A 15,005-nucleotide genomic window follows, 5' to 3' on the forward strand; every position below is an offset into this window, starting at 1 on the left:
ACCTGTTTTCGCTTTCGGCAGCCTCCGTAGCAAAAAAGACAAACGTCCAGGTTTTGATGCCACAGCAAAGGTGCCAGCGGGGAGAAGTAATGCTGGTTCTCACTGCCTCCTGGAACTCTTTCAAATGCCCCAGACAATTTGGCCCTCTCTGCTTTCCTGCGGACTCTGTCCTCAAAAGCGCCTTTTTTCACTTTTGGTTCCCTCCGGTGGTAAAAAGACAAACGTCCAGCTTTTGCTGCCACAGCAAAGGTGCCAGCCGGGAAAAGTAATGCTGGTTCTCACTGCGTCCTGGAACTCTTTCAAATGCCCCAGACAATTTGGCCCTCTCTGCTTTCCTGTGGACTCCATCCTCAAAAGCACCTGTTTTCGCTTTCGGAAACCTCAGGAGCAAAAAAGACAAACGTCCAGGTTTTCCTGCCACAGCAAAGGTGCCAGCGGGCAAAAGTAATGCTGGTTCTCACTGCCTCCTGGAACCCTTTCAAATGCCCCAGACAATTTGGCCCTCTCTGCTTTCCTGCGGACTCCATCCTCAAAAGCACCTGTTTTCGCTTTCGGCAACCTCCGGAGCAAAAAAGACAAACGTCCAGGTTTTGCTGCCACAGCAAAGGTGCCAGCGGGCAAAAGTAATGCTGGTTCTCACTGCCTCCTGGAACTCTTTCAAATGCCCCAGACAATTTAGCCCTCTCTGCTTTCCTGCGGACTGCATCCTCAAAAGCACCTGTTTTCGCTTTCGGCAGCCTCCGGAGCAAAAAAGACAAACGTCCAGCTTTTGCTGCCACAGCAAAGGTGCCAGCCGGGAAAAGTAATGCTGGTTCTCACTGCCTCCTGGAACTCTTTCAAATGCCACAGACAATTTGGCCCTCTCTGCTTTCCTGCGGACTCCATCCTCAAAAGCACCTGTTTTCGCTTTCGGCAGCCTCAGGAGCAAAAAAGACAAACGTCCAGCTTTTGCTGCCACAGCAAAGGTGCCATCGGGGAAAAGTAATGCTGGTCCTCATTGCCTCCTGGAACCTCTTCAAATTCCACAGACAATTTGGCCCTCTCTGCTTTCCTGCGGACTCCATCCTCAAAAGCACCTGTTTTCGCTTTCGGCAACCTCAGGAGCAAAAAAGACAAACGTCCAGCTTTTGCTGCCACAGCAAAGGTGCCAGCGGGGAAAAGTGATGCTGGTCCTCTTTGCCTCCTGGAACCTCTTCAAATGCCACAGACAATTTGGCACTCTCTGCTTTCCTGCGGACTCCATCCTCAAAAGCACCTGTTTTCGCTTTCGGCAACCTCCGGAGCAAAAAAGACAAACGTCCAGCTTTTGCTGCCACAGCAAAGGTGCCAGCCGGGAAAAGTAATGCTGGTTCTCACTGCCTCCTGGAACTCTTTCAAATGCCCCAGACAATTTGGCCCTCTCTGCTTTCCTGCGGACTCCATCCTCAAAAGCACCTGTTTTCGCTTTCGGCAGCCTCCGGAGCAAAAAAGACAAACGTCCAGGTTTTGATGCCATAGCAAAGGTGCCAGCGGGGAAAAGTAATGCTGGTTCTCACTACCTCCCGGAACTCTTTCAAATGCCCCAGACAATTTGGCCCTCTCTGCTTTCCTGCGAACTCCATCCTCAAAAGCACCTGTTTTCGCTTTCGGCAGCCTCCAGATCAAAAAAGACAAACGTCCAGCTTTTGCTGCCACAGCAAAGGTGCCAGCGGGGAAAAGTAATGCTGGTTCTCACTACCTCCTAGAACTCTTTCAAATGCCACAGACAATTTGGCCCTCTCTGCTTTCCTGCGGACTCCATCCTCAAAAGCACCTGTTTTCGCTTTCGGCAGCCTCCGTAGCAAAAAAGACAAACGTCCAGCTTTTGCTGCCACAGCAAAGGTGCCAGCGGGGAAAAGTAATGCTGGTTCTCACTGCGTCCTGGAACCTCTTCAAATGCCACAGACAATTTGGCCCTCTCTGCTTTCCTGCGGACTCCATCCTCAAAAGCACCTGTTTTCGCTTTCGGCAACCTCCGGAGCAAAAAAGACAAACGTCCAGCTTTTGCTGCCACAGCAAAGGTGCCAGCCGGGAAAAGTAATGCTGGTTCTCACTGCCTCCTGGAACCCTTTCAAATGCCCCAGACTATTTGGCCCTCTCTGCTTTCCTGTGGACTCCATCCTCAAAAGCACCTGTTTTCGCTTTCGGCAGCCTCCGGAGCAAAAAAGACAAACGTCCAGCTTTTGCTGCCACAGCAAAGGTGCCAGCGGGGAAAAGTAATGCTGGTCCTCATTGCCTCCTGGAACCTTATCAAATGCCACAGACAATTTGGCCCTCTCTGCTTTCCTGCGGACTCCATCCTCAAAAGCACCTGTTTTCGCTTTCGGCAGCCTCCAGAGCAAAAAAGACAAACGTCCAGCTTTTGCTGCCACAGCAAAGGTGCCAGCGGGGAAAAGTAATGCTGGTTCTCACTACCTCCTGGAACCCTTTCAAATGCCACAGACAATTTGGCCCTGTCTACTTTCCTGCGGACTCCATCCTCAAAAGAACCTGTTTTCGCTTTCGGCAGCCTCCAGAGCAAAAAAGACAAACGTCCAGCTTTTGCTGCCACAGCAAAGGTGCCAGCGGCGAAAAGTAATGCTGGTTCTCACTGCCTCCTGGAACCCCTTCAAATGCCCCAGACACTTTGGCCCTCTCTGCTTTCCTGCGGACTCTGTCCTCAAAAGCGCCTTTTTTCACTTTCGGCGCCCTCCGGTGGTAAAAAGAAAAACGTCCAGGTTTTGCTGCCACAGCAAAGGTGCCAGCCGGGAAAAGTAATGCTGGTTCTTACTGCCTCCTGGAACTCTTTCAAATGCCCCAGACAATTTGGCCCTCTCTGCTTTCCTGCGGACTCCATCCTCAAAAGCACCTGTTTTCGCTTTCGGCAACCTCAGGAGCAAAAAAGACAAACGTCCAGGTTTTGCTGCCACAGCAAAGGTGCCAGCGGGCAAAAGTAATGCTGGTTCTCACTGCCTCCTGGAACTCTTTCAAATGCCCCAGACAATTTGGCCCTCTCTGCTTTCCTGCGGACTGCATCCTCAAAAGCACCTGTTTTCGCTTTCGGCAGCCTCCGGAGCAAAAAAGACAAACGTCCAGCTTTTGCTGCCACAGCAAAGGTGCCAGCCGGGAAAAGTAATGCTGGTTCTCACTGCCTCCTGGAACTCTTTCAAATGCCACAGACAATTTGGCCCTCTCTGCTTTCCTGCGGACTCCATCCTCAAAAGCACCTGTTTTCGCTTTCGGCAGCCTCAGGAGCAAAAAAGACAAACGTCCAGCTTTTGCTGCCACAGCAAAGGTGCCATCGGGGAAAAGTAATGCTGGTCCTCATTGCCTCCCGGAACCTCTTCAAATTCCACAGACAATTTGGCCCTCTCTGCTTTCCTGTGGACTCCATCCTCAAAAGCACCTGTTTTCGCTTTCGGCAGCCTCCAGAGCAAAAAAGACAAACGTCCAGCTTTTGCTGCCACAGCAAAGGTGCCAGCTAGGAAAAGTAATGCTGGTTCTCACTGCGTCCTGGAACCTCTTCAAATGCCACAGACAATTTGGCCCTCTCTGCTTTCCTGCGGACTCCATCCTCAAAAGTACCTGTTTTCGCTTTCGGCAGCCTCCAGAGCAAAAAAGACAAACGTCCAGCTTTTGCTGCCACAGCAAAGGTGCCAGCGGCGAAAAGTAATGCTGGTTCTCACTGCCTCCTGGAACCCCTTCGAATGCCCCAGACACTTTGGCCCTCTCTGCTTTCCTGCGGACTCTGTCCTCAAAAGCGCCTTTTTTCACTTTTGGTTCCCTCCGGTGGTAAAAAGACAAACGTCCAGCTTTTGCTGCCACAGCAAAGGTGCCAGCCGGGAAAAGTAATGCTGGTTCTCACTGCCTCCTGGAACTCTTTCAAATGCCCCAGACAATTTGGCCCTCTCTGCTTTCCTGCGGACTCCATCCTCAAAAGCACCTGTTTTCGCTTTCGGAAACCTCAGGAGCAAAAAAGACAAACGTCCAGGTTTTCCTGCCACAGCAAAGGTGCCAGCGGGCAAAAGTAATGCTGGTTCTCACTTCCTCCTGGAACCCTTTCAAATGCCCCAGACAATTTGGCCCTCTCTGCTTTCCTGCGGACTCCATCCTCAAAAGCACCTGTTTTCGCTTTCGGCAACCTCAGGAGCAAAAAAGACAAACGTCCAGGTTTTGCTGCCACAGCAAAGGTGCCAGCGGGCAAAAGTAATGCTGGTTCTCACTGCCTCCTGGAACTCTTTCAAATGCCCCAGACAATTTGGCCCTCTCTGCTTTCCTGCGGACTGCATCCTCAAAAGCACCTGTTTTCGCTTTCGGCAGCCTCCGGAGCAAAAAAGACAAACGTCCAGCTTTTGCTGCCACAGCAAAGGTGCCAGCCGGGAAAAGTAATGCTGGTTCTCACTGCCTCCTGGAACTCTTTCAATTGCCACAGACAATTTGGCCCTCTCTGCTTTCCTGCGGACTACATCCTCAAAAGCACCTGTTTTCGCTTTCGGCAGCCTCAGGAGCAAAAAAGACAAACGTCCAGCTTTTGCTGCCACAGCAAAGGTGCCATCGGGGAAAAGTAATGCTGGTCCTCATTGCCTCCCGGAACCTCTTCAAATTCCACAGACAATTTGGCCCTCTCTGCTTTCCTGCGGACTCCATCCTCAAAAGCACCTGTTTTCGCTTTCGGCAACCTCAGGAGCAAAAAAGACAAACGTCCAGCTTTTGCTGCCACAGCAAAGGTGCCAGCGGGGAAAAGTGATGCTGGTCCTCTTTGCCTCCTGGAACCTCTTCAAATGCCCCAGACAATTTGGCCCTCTCTGCTTTCCTGCGGACTCCATCCTCAAAAGCACCTGTTTTCGCTTTCGGCAACCTCAGGAGCAAAAAAGGCAAACGTCCAGCTTTTGCTGCCACAGCAAAGGTGCCAGCCGGGAAAAGTAATGCTGGTTCTCACTGCCTCCTGGAACTCTTTCAAATGCCCCAGACAATTTGGCCCTCTCTGCTTTCCTGCGGACTCCATCCTCAAAAGCACCTGTTTTCGCTTTCGGCAGCCTCAGGAGCAAAAAAGACAAACGTCCAGGTTTTGATGCCACAGCAAAGGTGCCAGCGGGGAAAAGTAATGCTGGTTCTCACTGCCTCCTGGAACCCTTTCAAATGCCCCAGACAATTTGGCCCTCTCTGCTTTCCTGCGGACTCCATCCTCAAAAGCACCTGTTTTCGCTTTCGGCAGCCTCCGTAGCAAAAAAGACAAACGTCCAGGTTTTGATGCCACAGCAAAGGTGCCAGCGGGGAGAAGTAATGCTGGTTCTCACTGCCTCCTGGAACTCTTTCAAATGCCCCAGACAATTTGGCCCTCTCTGCTTTCCTGCGGACTCTGTCCTCAAAAGCGCCTTTTTTCACTTTTGGTTCCCTCCGGTGGTAAAAAGACAAACGTCCAGCTTTTGCTGCCACAGCAAAGGTGCCAGCCGGGAAAAGTAATGCTGGTTCTCACTGCGTCCTGGAACTCTTTCAAATGCCCCAGACAATTTGGCCCTCTCTGCTTTCCTGTGGACTCCATCCTCAAAAGCACCTGTTTTCGCTTTCGGAAACCTCAGGAGCAAAAAAGACAAACGTCCAGGTTTTCCTGCCACAGCAAAGGTGCCAGCGGGCAAAAGTAATGCTGGTTCTCACTGCCTCCTGGAACCCTTTCAAATGCCCCAGACAATTTGGCCCTCTCTGCTTTCCTGCGGACTCCATCCTCAAAAGCACCTGTTTTCGCTTTCGGCAACCTCCGGAGCAAAAAAGACAAACGTCCAGGTTTTGCTGCCACAGCAAAGGTGCCAGCGGGCAAAAGTAATGCTGGTTCTCACTGCCTCCTGGAACTCTTTCAAATGCCCCAGACAATTTAGCCCTCTCTGCTTTCCTGCGGACTGCATCCTCAAAAGCACCTGTTTTCGCTTTCGGCAGCCTCCGGAGCAAAAAAGACAAACGTCCAGCTTTTGCTGCCACAGCAAAGGTGCCAGCCGGGAAAAGTAATGCTGGTTCTCACTGCCTCCTGGAACTCTTTCAAATGCCACAGACAATTTGGCCCTCTCTGCTTTCCTGCGGACTCCATCCTCAAAAGCACCTGTTTTCGCTTTCGGCAGCCTCAGGAGCAAAAAAGACAAACGTCCAGCTTTTGCTGCCACAGCAAAGGTGCCATCGGGGAAAAGTAATGCTGGTCCTCATTGCCTCCTGGAACCTCTTCAAATTCCACAGACAATTTGGCCCTCTCTGCTTTCCTGCGGACTCCATCCTCAAAAGCACCTGTTTTCGCTTTCGGCAACCTCAGGAGCAAAAAAGACAAACGTCCAGCTTTTGCTGCCACAGCAAAGGTGCCAGCGGGGAAAAGTGATGCTGGTCCTCTTTGCCTCCTGGAACCTCTTCAAATGCCACAGACAATTTGGCACTCTCTGCTTTCCTGCGGACTCCATCCTCAAAAGCACCTGTTTTCGCTTTCGGCAACCTCCGGAGCAAAAAAGACAAACGTCCAGCTTTTGCTGCCACAGCAAAGGTGCCAGCCGGGAAAAGTAATGCTGGTTCTCACTGCCTCCTGGAACTCTTTCAAATGCCCCAGACAATTTGGCCCTCTCTGCTTTCCTGCGGACTCCATCCTCAAAAGCACCTGTTTTCGCTTTCGGCAGCCTCCGGAGCAAAAAAGACAAACGTCCAGGTTTTGATGCCATAGCAAAGGTGCCAGCGGGGAAAAGTAATGCTGGTTCTCACTACCTCCCGGAACTCTTTCAAATGCCCCAGACAATTTGGCCCTCTCTGCTTTCCTGCGAACTCCATCCTCAAAAGCACCTGTTTTCGCTTTCGGCAGCCTCCAGATCAAAAAAGACAAACGTCCAGCTTTTGCTGCCACAGCAAAGGTGCCAGCGGGGAAAAGTAATGCTGGTTCTCACTACCTCCTAGAACTCTTTCAAATGCCCCAGACAATTTGGCCCTCTCTGCTTTCCTGCGGACTCCATGCTGAAAAGCACCTGTTTTCGCTTTCGGCAGCCTCCGTAGCAAAAAAGACAAACGTCCAGCTTTTGCTGCCACAGCAAAGGTGCCAGCGGGGAAAAGTAATGCTGGTTCTCACTGCGTCCTGGAACCTCTTCAAATGCCACAGACAATTTGGCCCTCTCTGCTTTCCTGCGGACTCCATCCTCAAAAGCACCTGTTTTCGCTTTCGGCAACCTCCGGAGCAAAAAAGACAAACGTCCAGCTTTTGCTGCCACAGCAAAGGTGCCAGCCGGGAAAAGTAATGCTGGTTCTCACTGCCTCCTGGAACCCTTTCAAATGCCCCAGACTATTTGGCCCTCTCTGCTTTCCTGTGGACTCCATCCTCAAAAGCACCTGTTTTCGCTTTCGGCAGCCTCCGGAGCAAAAAAGACAAACGTCCAGCTTTTGCTGCCACAGCAAAGGTGCCAGCGGGGAAAAGTAATGCTGGTCCTCATTGCCTCCTGGAACCTTATCAAATGCCACAGACAATTTGGCCCTCTCTGCTTTCCTGCGGACTCCATCCTCAAAAGCACCTGTTTTCGCTTTCGGCAGCCTCCAGAGCAAAAAAGACAAACGTCCAGCTTTTGCTGCCACAGCAAAGGTGCCAGCGGGGAAAAGTAATGCTGGTTCTCACTACCTCCTGGAACCCTTTCAAATGCCACAGACAATTTGGCCCTGTCTACTTTCCTGCGGACTCCATCCTCAAAAGAACCTGTTTTCGCTTTCGGCAGCCTCCAGAGCAAAAAAGACAAACGTCCAGCTTTTGCTGCCACAGCAAAGGTGCCAGCGGCGAAAAGTAATGCTGGTTCTCACTGCCTCCTGGAACCCCTTCAAATGCCCCAGACACTTTGGCCCTCTCTGCTTTCCTGCGGACTCTGTCCTCAAAAGCGCCTTTTTTCACTTTCGGCGCCCTCCGGTGGTAAAAAGAAAAACGTCCAGGTTTTGCTGCCACAGCAAAGGTGCCAGCCGGGAAAAGTAATGCTGGTTCTTACTGCCTCCTGGAACTCTTTCAAATGCCCCAGACAATTTGGCCCTCTCTGCTTTCCTGCGGACTCCATCCTCAAAAGCACCTGTTTTCGCTTTCGGCAACCTCAGGAGCAAAAAAGACAAACGTCCAGGTTTTGCTGCCACAGCAAAGGTGCCAGCGGGCAAAAGTAATGCTGGTTCTCACTGCCTCCTGGAACTCTTTCAAATGCCCCAGACAATTTGGCCCTCTCTGCTTTCCTGCGGACTGCATCCTCAAAAGCACCTGTTTTCGCTTTCGGCAGCCTCCGGAGCAAAAAAGATAAACGTCCAGCTTTTGCTGCCACAGCAAAGGTGCCAGCCGGGAAAAGTAATGCTGGTTCTCACTGCCTCCTGGAACTCTTTCAAATGCCACAGACAATTTGGCCCTCTCTGCTTTCCTGCGGACTCCATCCTCAAAAGCACCTGTTTTCGCTTTCGGCAGCCTCAGGAGCAAAAAAGACAAACGTCCAGCTTTTGCTGCCACAGCAAAGGTGCCATCGGGGAAAAGTAATGCTGGTCCTCATTGCCTCCCGGAACCTCTTCAAATTCCACAGACAATTTGGCCCTCTCTGCTTTCCTGTGGACTCCATCCTCAAAAGCACCTGTTTTCGCTTTCGGCAGCCTCCAGAGCAAAAAAGACAAACGTCCAGCTTTTGCTGCCACAGCAAAGGTGCCAGCGGGCAAAAGTAATGCTGGTTCTCACTGCGTCCTGGAACTCTTTCAAATGCCCCAGACAATTTGGCCCTCTCTGCTTTCCTGCGGACTGCATCCTCAAAAGCACCTGTTTTCGCTTTCGGCAGCCTCCGGAGCAAAAAAGACAAACGTCCAGCTTTTGCTGCCACAGCAAAGGTGCCAGCCGGGAAAAGTAATGCTGGTTCTCACTGCCTCCTGGAACTCTTTCAAATGCCACAGACAATTTGGCCCTCTCTGCTTTCCTGCGGACTCCATCCTCAAAAGCACCTGTTTTCGCTTTCGGCAGCCTCCGTAGCAAAAAAGAAAAACGTCCAGCTTTTGCTGCCACAGCAAAGGTGCCAGCGGGGAAAAGTAATGCTGGTTCTCACTGCGTCCTGGAACCTCTTCAAATGCCCCAGACAATTTGGCCCTCTCTGCTTTCCTGCGGACTCCATCCTCAAAAGCACCTGTTTTCGCTTTCGGCAACCTCCGGAGCAAAAAAGACAAACGTCCAGCTTTTGCTGCCACAGCAAAGGTGCCAGCCGGGAAAAGTAATGCTGGTTCTCACTGCCTCCTGGAACCCTTTCAAATGCCCCAGACTATTTGGCCCTCTCTGCTTTCCTGTGGACTCCATCCTCAAAAGCACCTGTTTTCGCTTTCGGCAGCCTCCGGAGCAAAAAAGACAAACGTCCAGCTTTTGCTGCCACAGCAAAGGTGCCAGCGGGGAAAAGTAATGCTGGTCCTCATTGCCTCCTGGAACCTTATCAAATGCCACAGACAATTTGGCCCTCTCTGCTTTCCTGCGGACTCCATCCTCAAAAGCACCTGTTTTCGCTTTCGGCAGCCTCCAGAGCAAAAAAGACAAACGTCCAGCTTTTGCTGCCACAGCAAAGGTGCCAGCGGGGAAAAGTAATGCTGGTTCTCACTACCTCCTGGAACCCTTTCAAATGCCACAGACAATTTGGCCCTGTCTACTTTCCTGCGGACTCCATCCTCAAAAGAACCTGTTTTCGCTTTCGGCAGCCTCCAGAGCAAAAAAGACAAACGTCCAGCTTTTGCTGCCACAGCAAAGGTGCCAGCGGCGAAAATTAATGCTGGTTCTCACTGCCTCCTGGAACCCCTTCAAATGCCCCAGACACTTTGGCCCTCTCTGCTTTCCTGCGGACTCCATCCTCAAAAGCGCCTTTTTTCACTTTCGGCGCCCTCCGGTGGTAAAAAGAAAAACGTCCAGGTTTTGCTGCCACAGCAAAGGTGCCAGCCGGGAAAAGTAATGCTGGTTCTCACTGCCTCCTGGAACTCTTTCAAATGCCCCAGACAATTTGGCCCTCTCTGCTTTCCTGCGGACTCCATCCTCAAAAGCACCTGTTTTCGCTTTCGGAAAACTCAGGAGCAAAAAAGACAAACGTCCAGGTTTTCCTGCCACAGCAAAGGTGCCAGCGGGCAAAAGTAATGCTGGTTCTCAGTGCCTCCTGGAACCCTTTCAAATGCCCCAGACAATTTGGCCCTCTCTGCTTTCCTGCGGACTCCATCCTCAAAAGCACCTGTTTTCGCTTTCGGCAGCCTCCGGAGCAAAAAAGACAAACGTCCAGCTTTTGCTGCCACAGCAAAGGTGCCAGCCGGGAAAAGTAATGCTGGTTCTCACTGCCTCCTGGAACTCTTTCAAATGCCACAGACAATTTGGCCCTCTCTGCTTTCCTGCGGACTCCATCCTCAAAAGCACCTGTTTTCGCTTTCGGCAGCCTCAGGAGCAAAAAAGACAAACGTCCAGGTTTTGCTGCCACAGCAAAGGTGCCAGCTAGGAAAAGTAATGCTGGTTCTCACTGCGTCCTGGAACCTCTTCAAATGCCACAGACAATTTGGCCCTCTCTGCTTTCCTGCGGACTCCATCCTCAAAAGTACCTGTTTTCGCTTTCGGCAGCCTCCAGAGCAAAAAAGACAAACGTCCAGCTTTTGCTGCCACAGCAAAGGTGCCAGCGGCGAAAAGTAATGCTGGTTCTCACTGCCTCCTGGAACCCCTTCAAATGCCCCAGACACTTTGGCCCTCTCTGCTTTCCTGCGGACTCTGTCCTCAAAAGCGCCTTTTTTCACTTTTGGTTCCCTCCGGTGGTAAAAAGACAAACGTCCAGCTTTTGCTGCCACAGCAAAGGTGCCAGCCGGGAAAAGTAATGCTGGTTCTCACTGCCTCCTGGAACTCTTTCAAATGTCCCAGACAATTTGGCCCTCTCTGCTTTCCTGCGGACTCCATCCTCAAAAGCACCTGTTTTCGCTTTCGGAAACCTCAGGAGCAAAAAAGACAAACGTCCAGGTTTTCCTGCCACAGCAAAGGTGCCAGCGGGCAAAAGTAATGCTGGTTCTCACTGCCTCCTGGAACCCTTTCAAATGCCCCAGACAATTTGGCCCTCTCTGCTTTCCTGCGGACTCCATCCTCAAAAGCACCTGTTTTCGCTTTCGGCAACCTCAGGAGCAAAAAAGACAAACGTCCAGCTTTTGCTGCCACAGCAAAGGTGCCAGCGGGCAAAAGTAATGCTGGTTCTCACTGCCTCCTGGAACTCTTTCAAATGCCCCAGACAATTTGGCCCTCTCTGCTTTCCTGCGGACTCCATCCTCAAAAGCACCTGTTTTCGCTTTCAGCAGCCTCCGGAGCAAAAAAGACAAACGTCCAGCTTTTGCTGCCACAGCAAAGGTGCCAGCCGGGAAAAGTAATGCTGGTTCTCACTGCCTCCTGGATCTCTTTCAAATGCCACAGACAATTTGGCCCTCTCTGCTTTCCTGCGGACTCCATCCTCAAAAGCACCTGTTTTCGCTTTCGGCAACCTCAGGAGCAAAAAAGACAAACGTCCAGCTTTTGCTGCCACAGCAAAGGTGCCAGCGGGGAAAAGTGATGCTGGTCCTCATTGCCTCCTGGAACCTCTTCAAATGCCACAGACAATTTGGCCCTCTCTGCTTTCCTGCGAACTCCATCCTCAAAAGCACCTGTTTTCGCTTTCGGCAGCCTCCAGATCAAAAAAGACAAACGTCCAGCTTTTGCTGCCACAGCAAAGGTGCCAGCGGGGAAAAGTAATGCTGGTTCTCACTGCCTCCTAGAACTCTTTCAAATGCCCCAGACAATTTGGCCCTCTCTGCTTTCCTGCGGACTCCATCCTCAAAAGCACCTGTTTTCGCTTTCGGCAACCTCCGGAGCAAAAAAGACAAACGTCCAGCTTTTGCTGCCACAGCAAAGGTGCCAGCGGGGAAAAGTAATGCTGGTTCTCACTGCCTCCTGGAACCCTTTCAAATGCCCCAGACTATTTGGCCCTCTCTGCTTTCCTGTGGACTCCATCCTCAAAAGCACCTGTTTTCGCTTTCGGCAGCCTCCGGAGCAAAAAAGACAAACGTCCAGCTTTTGCTGCCACAGCAAAGGTGCCAGCGGGGAAAAGTAATGCTGGTCCTCATTGCCTCCTGGAACCTTATCAAATGCCACAGACAATTTGGCCCTCTCTGCTTTCCTGCGGACTCCATCCTCAAAAGCACCTGTTTTCGCTTTCGGCAGCCTCCAGAGCAAAAAAGACAAACGTCCAGCTTTTGCTGCCACAGCAAAGGTGCCAGCGGGGAAAAGTAATGCTGGTTCTCACTACCTCCTGGAACCCTTTCAAATGCCACAGACAATTTGGCCCTGTCTACTTTCCTGCGGACTCCATCCTCAAAAGCACCTGTTTTCGCTTTCGGCAGCCTCCAGAGCAAAAAAGACAAACGTCCAGCTTTTGCTGCCACAGCAAAGGTGCCAGCGGCGAAAAGTAATGCTGGTTCTCACTGCCTCCTGGAACCCCTTCAAATGCCCCAGACACTTTGGCCCTCTCTGCTTTCCTGCGGACTCTGTCCTCAAAAGCGCCTTTTTTCACTTTCGGCGCCCTCCGGTGGTAAAAAGAAAAACGTCCAGGTTTTGCTGCCACAGCAAAGGTGCCAGCCGGGAAAAGTAATGCTGGTTCTCACTGCCTCCTGGAACTCTTTCAAATGCCCCAGACAATTTGGCCCTCTCTGCTTTCCTGCGGACTCCATCCTCAAAAGCACCTGTTTGCGCTTTCGGCAACCTCAGGAGCAAAAAAGACAAACGTCCAGGTTTTGCTGCCACAGCAAAGGTGCCAGCGGGCAAAAGTAATGCTGGTTCTCACTGCCTCCTGGAACTCTTTCAAATGCCCCAGACAATTTGGCCCTCTCTGCTTTCCTGCGGACTGCATCCTCAAAAGCACCTGTTTTCGCTTTCGGCAGCCTCAGGAGCAAAAAAGACAAACGTCCAGGTTTTGATGCCACAGCAAAGGTGCCAGCGGGGAAAAGTAATGCTGGTTCTCACTACCTCCTGGAACTCTTTCAAATGCCCCAGACAATTTGGCCCTCTCTGCTTTCCTGCGAACTCCTACCTCAAAAGCACCTGTTTTCGCTTTCGGCAGCCTCCAGATCAAAAAAGACAAACGTCCAGCTTTTGCTGCCACAGCAAAGGTGCCAGCGGGGAAAAGTAATGCTGGTTCTCACTACCTCCTAGAACTCTTTCAAATGCCCCAGACAATTTGGCCCTCTCTGCTTTCCTGCGGACTCCATCCTCAAAAGCACCTGTTTTCGCTTTCGGCAACCTCCGGAGCAAAAAAGACAAACGTCCAGCTTTTGCTGCCACAGCAAAGGTGCCAGCCGGGAAAAGTAATGCTGGTTCTCACTGCCTCCTGGAACCCTTTCAAATGCCCCAGACTATTTGGCCCTCTCTGCTTTCCTGTGGACTCCATCCTCAAAAGCACCTGTTTTCGCTTTCGGCAGCCTCCGGAGCAAAAAAGACAAACGTCCAGCTTTTGCTGCCACAGCAAAGGTGCCAGCGGGGAAAAGTAATGCTGGTCCTCATTGCCTCCTGGAACCTTATCAAATGCCACAGACAATTTGGCCCTCTCTGCTTTCCTGCGGACTCCATCCTCAAAAGCACCTGTTTTCGCTTTCGGCAGCCTCCAGAGCAAAAAAGACAAACGTCCAGCTTTTGCTGCCACAGCAAAGGTGCCAGCGGGGAAAAGTAATGCTGGTTCTCACTACCTCCTGGAACCCTTTCAAATGCCACAGACAATTTGGCCCTGTCTACTTTCCTGCGGACTCCATCCTCAAAAGAACCTGTTTTCGCTTTCGGCAGCCTCCAGAGCAAAAAAGACAAACGTCCAGCTTTTGCTGCCACAGCAAAGGTGCCAGCGGCGAAAAGTAATGCTGGTTCTCACTGCCTCCTGGAACCCCTTCAAATGCCCCAGACACTTTGGCCCTCTCTGCTTTCCTGCGGACTCTGTCCTCAAAAGCGCCTTTTTTCACTTTCGGCGCCCTCCGGTGGTAAAAAGAAAAACGTCCAGGTTTTGCTGCCACAGCAAAGGTGCCAGCCGGGAAAAGTAATGCTGGTTCTCACTGCCTCCTGGAACTCTTTCAAATGCCCCAGACAATTTGGCCCTCTCTGCTTTCCTGCGGACTCCATCCTCAAAAGCACCTGTTTTCGCTTTCGGCAACCTCAGGAGCAAAAAAGACAAACGTCCAGGTTTTGCTGCCACAGCAAAGGTGCCAGCGGGCAAAAGTAATGCTGGTTCTCACTGCCTCCTGGAACTCTTTCAAATGCCCCAGACAATTTGGCCCTCTCTGCTTTCCTGCGGACTGCATCCTCAAAAGCACCTGTTTTCGCTTTCGGCAGCCTCAGGAGCAAAAAAGACAAACGTCCAGGTTTTGATGCCACAGCAAAGGTGCCAGCGGGGAAAAGTAATGCTGGTTCTCACTACCTCCTGGAACTCTTTCAAATGCCCCAGACAATTTGGCCCTCTCTGCTTTCCTGCGAACTCCTACCTCAAAAGCACCTGTTTTCGCTTTCGGCAGCCTCCAGATCAAAAAAGACAAACGTCCAGCTTTTGCTGCCACAGCAAAGGTGCCAGCGGGGAAAAGTAATGCTGGTTCTCACTACCTCCTAGAACTCTTTCAAATGCCCCAGACAATTTGGCCCTCTCTGCTTTCCTGTGGACTCCATCCTCAAAAGCACCTGTTTTCGCTTTCGGCAGCCTCCGGAGCAAAAAAGACAAACGTCCAGCTTTTGCTGCCACAGCAAAGGTGCCAGCGGGGAAAAGTAATGCTGGTCCTCATTGCCTCCTGGAACCTTATCAAATGCCACAGACAATTTGGCCCTCTCTGCTTTCCTGCGGACTCCATCCTCAAAAGCACCTGTTTTCGCTTTCGGCAGCCTCCAGAGCAAAAAAGACAAACATCCAGTTTTTGCTGCCACAGCAAAGGTGCCAGAGGGGAAAAGTAATGCTGGTTCTCACTACTTCCTGGAACCCTTTCAAATGCCACAGACAATTTGGCCCTGT

The sequence above is a fragment of the Vanellus vanellus genome (assembly GCF_965231255.1).
Source record: "Vanellus vanellus genome assembly, chromosome: 14".
In the NCBI taxonomy this organism is placed as follows: domain Eukaryota; kingdom Metazoa; phylum Chordata; class Aves; order Charadriiformes; family Charadriidae; genus Vanellus; species Vanellus vanellus.